This window comes from Phacochoerus africanus, chromosome 9 (assembly GCF_016906955.1).
Source record: "Phacochoerus africanus isolate WHEZ1 chromosome 9, ROS_Pafr_v1, whole genome shotgun sequence".
Taxonomy (NCBI): Eukaryota; Metazoa; Chordata; class Mammalia; order Artiodactyla; family Suidae; genus Phacochoerus; species Phacochoerus africanus.
In genome coordinates, this window is record NC_062552.1 from 9,738,811 (window position 1) to 9,745,891 (window position 7,081).

Consider the following 7,081-nt stretch of genomic DNA (forward strand, 5'->3'; position numbering starts at 1 on the left):
TATTTGGAGGCTTCTATGGGAACTAAGCCTCTTGGAGACTATTCTTTTTTAAATGTATTTATTTTTATTAAAATATAATTGATTTACAACCCTGCACCAATTTCTACAGTGCGGCAAAGTGACTCTGTTTTACATTTGTATGTATACACACACACACACACACACACACACACACACATACATATATATATACACCTTCTTTTTCAATATTCTTTTCCATCATGGTCTGTCCCAGGAGAATGGATACAGTTGCCTGTGCTATACAGTAGGATCTTATTGTTTATCCATTCTAAATGTAATAGTTTGCGACTCCTAACTCTAAGCCCCCAGTCTATCCCACTCCCTCTCTCCTCCCGCTTGGTAACCAGAAGTCTGTCCTCTATGTCTGGGAGTCTATCTCTGTTTTGTAGGTTGGTTCATTTGTGCCATATTTTAGATTCCATGTGTAAGTGATATCATATGGTATTTGTCCATCTCTTTCTGACCTAATGACACAGTATGATAATCTCTCATTCCATCCATGTTGCTGCAAACCACATTATTTTGTTCTTTTTTATGGCTGAGTAGTATTCTATTGTGTATGTATATACCCCATCTTCTTAATTCATTCATCTGTCAGTGGACATTTAGGTTGTTTGCATGTCTTGGCTGTTGTGAATACTGCTGTGATGAACACAGGGGTGCATGTATCTTTTTGAATGAATGTTTTTCAGGATATATGCCCAGGAGTGGGGTTGCTGGGTCATATTGTAGTTCTAGATTTAGTGTTCTGAGGAACCTCCATACTGTTTCTGCAGTGGTTGTACCAACTTCCATTGTCACCAACAGTGTAGGAGGGTTCCCTTTTCTCCACACCCTCTTCTTGGAGACCATTCTTAACACTGCAGCCAGAGTAACCCTTTAAAAATGTCCTTCCTCTGCTTGGAATCCTGCAATGGTTCCCCATTTGCAAATGGTTCCCCAGGGTAAAAACTGATCTTTTCATCCTCTGCCCAGTCTTACCTCATTGACTACCAGGGACCCTGCTGCATTGGTACCTTCTCAAGTTTTCTCCTTCTGCCTGAAATGCTGTTTCCCCGGAGAGCCACATGGCCTATTGCCTCACCTCAACTTTCATCAAATGTCCCCTCCAAAGTCCTATTCTCACCACCCTACCTAAAATGGCAAACCCATTATCTGAATCTCACCCCCAACCGTACTTCGCTCCCACTTTTCTTTTCTTCCGCAGCACTTATAATAAGCAGGCAATACAATTTTGTGGAATTAAATTGAAACGACTGTGTTGTCACAGGTGCACGTTGTTTGAATAGATCTCTCCTTACTGCCTTGTAACCTGACTGCCCTCTGGTGGTGAATTCCTCTTACTACATTATGAGAATAATTGCACGCGGAGTCCAACACCACTGTCAAGACTGAAAGAGGCTAAAAGGTCAGCAAGTTCCCTTCAATGTGATGAGCCTGAGAGCCTGAAAGCAGCAGAAAGTATTTAGGGATGACATCACATCTTTTTAGATTCACCTGTGGTAGGAGAGAAATGATCAAATATCATCAACCTCAAGCCTTTGTCCTTCTTCTTTCTTTTTAAGAGATCAGGAAACAGAGACCCAGTGAGGTTATAGCTCTAAGGCAACTGTCTTCATTTTGAGTAGCAACTAAAATTCACAGAGTAAAAAAATCCATTACAGCATGATTAGGGATATATAAATTCAGGTAACTGATGGATCAAATCACATCTCCAAAACATCTGAAGAGGGACAAATCTGGGTAGTCCTGGAGACTCATTCACGCCTTCATTTGGGTCAGCTGGCCGAGAATGGGGTCAGGAGCTCTGAGTTGGCAAATCACCTAGGCAGGTACCAACTGCAAGCCCCCAGAGCCGTCCCCGTCTGACCAGGAGTTTCCCTAGTGTCATAGAAGATTTGTGCCTCACCCCATCCCGGCCCCATCACTGTAAATATGTAAAAACATGAAGGGCGCAGGGGCTCCCCTGGATTGCAGTATTGGCCACAGTGCATGGAGCCCCTTGATGCGGGGCCTAAGCTGCTCAATAGGATTTCGTGCACTAGACTATTTTTTACCTGTAAACTTTTCCTCCGCTAAAACCTTTATACTTGCATCATGTGACTCTAGTGTGTTTTCATGACCCTTTTTCAGGATGCATAACTGGATCCAGAACTAGCCTGTTAGAGGGAGGAGACATCACCTTACTTGCCAAAACTGGCAGCATGTGTATTACAGAGACGTAATTACAGACTTCCAGTTGTGTCCTGGCATATGGAAACCTCTGGTCAGAGGTCAGAGGTTGCCCAGTGAATATGGGGTCATTTAACAAAGAGTGAATAATGAATGGTGTGTGTGTGTGTGTGTGTGTGTGTGTGTATGTGTACATACACACACATTTTTTAGAAACCCATTCATCTATAGGGTAAAAGGTTGTCTCCATATCTTGGCCATTGCGAATAATGCTGCAATAAACCTGGGGATGCAGATATCTTTTCAAGTTTCTGATTTTGTTTCCATTAGATACATACACAGAAGTGGGATTACTAGATCCTATGTTAATTCTATTTTTATTTTATTAATGGCCACAGCAGCAGCATATGGAAGTTCCCAGACCAGGGATCGAATCTGAGCCACAATTGTGGCAATGCCAAATCCTTCAACCCACTGCACTGGGCAGGATAATGCTGGCTTCGTAAAATGAATTTGGAATGTTTCCTCTTCTCTTAAATATTTTGAAAGAGCTTGATCGGTATTATTTCTCTAAGTGTTTGGTGGAATTCACCGGTAAAGCCATCAGATCCTGGGCTTTTCTTTGTTGGGAGGTTTTTGATTTTGAGTCAATCTCTGTACTTATTGGTCTCAGATTTTCTATTTCTTCCTGCTTTAGTAGGTTGGCAGAGTGCATATCTCCAGGAGCTTATTCATTTCTGCTAGGCTGTTCAATTTGTTGGCATATAATTATTCATAATCTCTTTCATTTCTTTTTTTCCCCCTTTTCTTTTTAGGGCCACACTGGCAGCATATGGAAGTTCCCAGGCTAGGGGTCGAATTAGAACTACAGCTGCCCGGCTTACACCACAGCCACAGCAATGCCAGATATGAGCCGCATCTGTAACCTACACCATGGCTCACGGCAAAGCCAGATCCTTTACCCACTGAGTGGGGCCATGGATCAAACCCGTATCCTCATGGATACTAGTTGGGTTCATAACCCACTGAGCCACAATGGGAACTCCCCAATATCCAGTATCTTGAAAACAATTGCTTCATATATGTGGTCCAGGTTTTTGGTTGTTGCAGATGGAAGATAAACTCATCCTTCTTATTCTCTACATCATGGTTTAAAGTTATTTTGAATCTTATTTTCTTTAATGATAAGAATTCCCCAATTTCCTACAAAACTATTTTTTCAGAAAAAAACTTAAGAAATGTACCCAAGTAAGAGTGCCTTTGATAAGGGCAACCTGAGTAGTTTCTTATGGAAGAAATGCCATAGACATGGAGGCACCATTTCCCGGAGTGGTGAGAGAAGCCATGGGGAAGGAAGCAGCATCTGAGCTGAGGAGTACAGAATTTCTGTAGAAATGAGGGTATTTTTGACCAAAGAAACTGTACCCACGAAACCACAAGAGAAATGATAATGTGTATTTTGGAGAATGGGAATTGGCCTGAGATAAGGCTCCAGGGCAGGAAGGGTCAGCTGAGAAGGCCAGAGGAGCTTGCCAAGTAGGGCCAGTGGAGAGGTGGCCCGGAGGGGACAGTCTTTATAACCCTGGATCTCAAAGGCCTATAAAGGGGAGGACTTGGGGGCAGGGGGAGGGCTCTCTGGAGGTACAGAGGGCACAAGGGATGGGTTTGGGCAGCTGAAACGATGTAAGAGGTCATAGCTACCTTGGGACTCAAGACTTGACATCTGGGACCCAGGATATGAGAGATCAGAATGAGACCATCAGCAGGGAGCAGGTCTGAGAACAGGCTCGGTTCCACTGCAAATGGGCTTGAGGTAACGGAAGTCTGCCTTCGATGGCAATGTTCAGAAGCAGTTATAGATTGCAGGCCCGTGTGAATATGCAAAGCTGTAATGTTCAAGGCACTGGGAAGAATACATTCTAGGACATTCAATCAAATCCTGAACAAAGTACACACTGGTAATTCCCTCCACTGGGGGTGAGACGTTGCCAGCCTTCTGCAGTAGAAACTCTGCTGGGTGTAATTCTCAAAGAAAGCAGCAGAGGGCAGCAACAGCAGGTGGTTGGGATGTTTCTCAGGTGCTAAGGGGGAACGTCATCCCTAAAGGGGTGTTGGGATGCTGTCTCCACCAAGATCTAGCAGGTATTTCCAGATGCTGGGGAAGGGAAGATGGACCCTGGCTTGTCAGGTAAACCACAGAGCCATCTTCTAGCAGATGGAAATGCTGAGCAAGTCAACAAAGACCTCTTTATGCCCTCGGGTAAAAAGAATCATCACAGCTAAATTTATTGTGTGCCTTCTGTTCTAAGAGCTGTATGCATATTATGCCTCTTCAGTGTCTTAACAACCTGGAGCAGTTGGTCTTATTACTACCATCCACATTTTATAGGAAATGAGTTTAAGCGGATGCAGTTTGTAAGTGGGTGATAGCTGGCCCCAGAGCCCAGATTCATAACCTGCATTGTATCAACTCTCTATGAATTGATATTGTTATTGGTGTGTGTGTGTGTGTGTGTGCACACGCTCTTTGGTGTAGTGTTTTTTCTCAGTTTGTTTAACTTTAGGGCAAGATGGAGAACTTGCCTGTGTTTTGATCTTTCTTATAAACCAAAACACAATAAGGTAGAAACAAGAGTCTTTGGTTTGCTGAGCAGAGCTACTCAGAGTGTGATCATCTGACGAGGGCTGGTCCATGGACAGTGTGTGATGGGTCTGCAACCCAGTGAGCACAGAGATTCGGAGCACACACTTAGACACTCTGAGAGCAATTTGAGAGAGTCATTTTATGCCTATGGAATCGAATAATAAAGGCTGAGGGCTTGTGTTTGTATGTCTCCTTTATTTCATTTTCTAGTAAGTCATATGTAGGATAGTGACAAAAGTTAAAACCACCACAGATCGGAATTTTTATTCGACAAAAATGGATCTTGGCCACAGGATTGCTTGAGAAGCACTGCAGTGGTGGTCGTGACTCAGACACAAAAGCATGCAGGGGTTTAGGTCTGTTCCTTTTACAGGGAAAGGAACACCAGCATCATGATTAAAACAGGGAGGAGCTACTCCTGCAAATCTCCGGCAGCTCCACTGAAGGTCCAGACCTTCCAGTGAGGAAGGGAGAGAACAGTGGATAATGCAGGATAATGAAGATGGAGAAGGACAGTGAAGGGGGAGAAGGAGGGAGGCGAGACCTCAATAAGACGATACACTTAGGGAACAGGACCCTCTTTGTAATGAGTACAAGTACAGAACGATGGAGAGACAGATGACATCTAGAATAACTCCATTTAACACCTGCTCATAGGTACTGCATGTACATTTGCTGGAGCAAAGGACCCTGGGATCCATGCAATAAGCCAAGCTTCCCCACTGATTGATCTCTAGTCACTTATCCTGAAAAATACCTGACGGTGGCGTTCCCATCGTGGCTCAGTGGTTAACGAATCCAAATAGGGACCACGAGGTTGCGGGTTTGATCCCTGGCCTTGCTCAGTGGGTTAGGGATCTGGAGTTGCCGTGAGTTGTGGTGTAGGTCGCAGACGCGGCTCGGATCCCGAGTTGCTCTGTCTTTGGCATAGGCCAGCGGCTACAGCTCCTATTAGACCTATTAGGCCTGGCTCCTTGATTTGCTAGGCTCCTTGATTTGCTAGGTGGGCCCATTACTTCCCAGTGTCTCCTCGGTCCAGGGTGCATGATGGAACGATCTACCACGTGGGGTTATCATGAGAGTGCAATCGAGTAAGCACGTCAAGGGCGTAAGAACAGCGTGAATACCGCGGATTGCTTATGAGGACCATCCATGCCCGGGGGTTTGATGAACCGAGGGGTGGCGGGAGGACCTCTTCTCTCCTCTGTGTTTCAGACGGTCCCAGTGTTTGGGAAGGGGTGGGGGTTGGAAGTAAGGAGTGGGCTGTGGACCCCTGAATGAATCACCAGAGAGGCTGGGCCACTGGCAGGACTAGAGATGTTCCCCAGATGAGAAGCGGGCACTTAGGGAGATGCTTTGATACAACACAAGCTTTTAAGAGGCAAAGAAAGTAACTTTCTGCTGGTCATGTAATGAGCCAGCCGAAATGAGGACACAGGCTGTTGAGGACAAATGCCAGCAGTTACATTTTCTTGTCTTTTCTTTTCCTTTTTTTTTTTTTTTTTGTATTTTAGGGCCACACCTGAGGCATATGGAAGCTCCCAGGCCAGGGATTGAATCATAGCTACAGCTACTGGCCTATACCACAGCCAGAGCAACATGGGATCCAAGCCATGTCTGCGACCTACACCACAACTCAAGGCAACACTAGATCCTTAACCCACTGAGTGAGGCCAGGGATCGAACCTGCATCCTCATGGATGCTGGTCAGATCCACTCCTGCTGAGCCATGATGGGAACTCCTCCATTTTCAACTAGTGTTTATTGAGAACCTAGTCTGTATGTTCCAGGCACTTTTCTAAGTAATTTATAATAATTTATATCATAATTTATATTAACTTATATTTAATATTTATATACATTATATTTATAGTTATATGTCCATAATTTATATTTTATGTCCCTATAAATAAACAGATAAGTGAATAATATATAAAACGGAAAATATCCCTGGCCTTCTGGAGCATACATCCTAGTGGGGTAAATGGTCAATAAACAATACATTTAATAAGTAAGTGAATTTGGGGGGAAGAAAAAAATTAGATGAGGGTAATTGTGGTTGGGTATTTGGGGGTGAGACTTCATGTCTCTATTTACTTGAAGAATGACAAGGAGTTCCCGCTGTGGCTCAGTGGTTAAGGAATCCGACTAGTATCCTTGAGGATGTGGGTTCGATCCCTAGCCTCGCTCAGTGGGTTAAGGATCTGGCATTCCTGTGAACTGTGGTGTAGGCCACAGATGCGG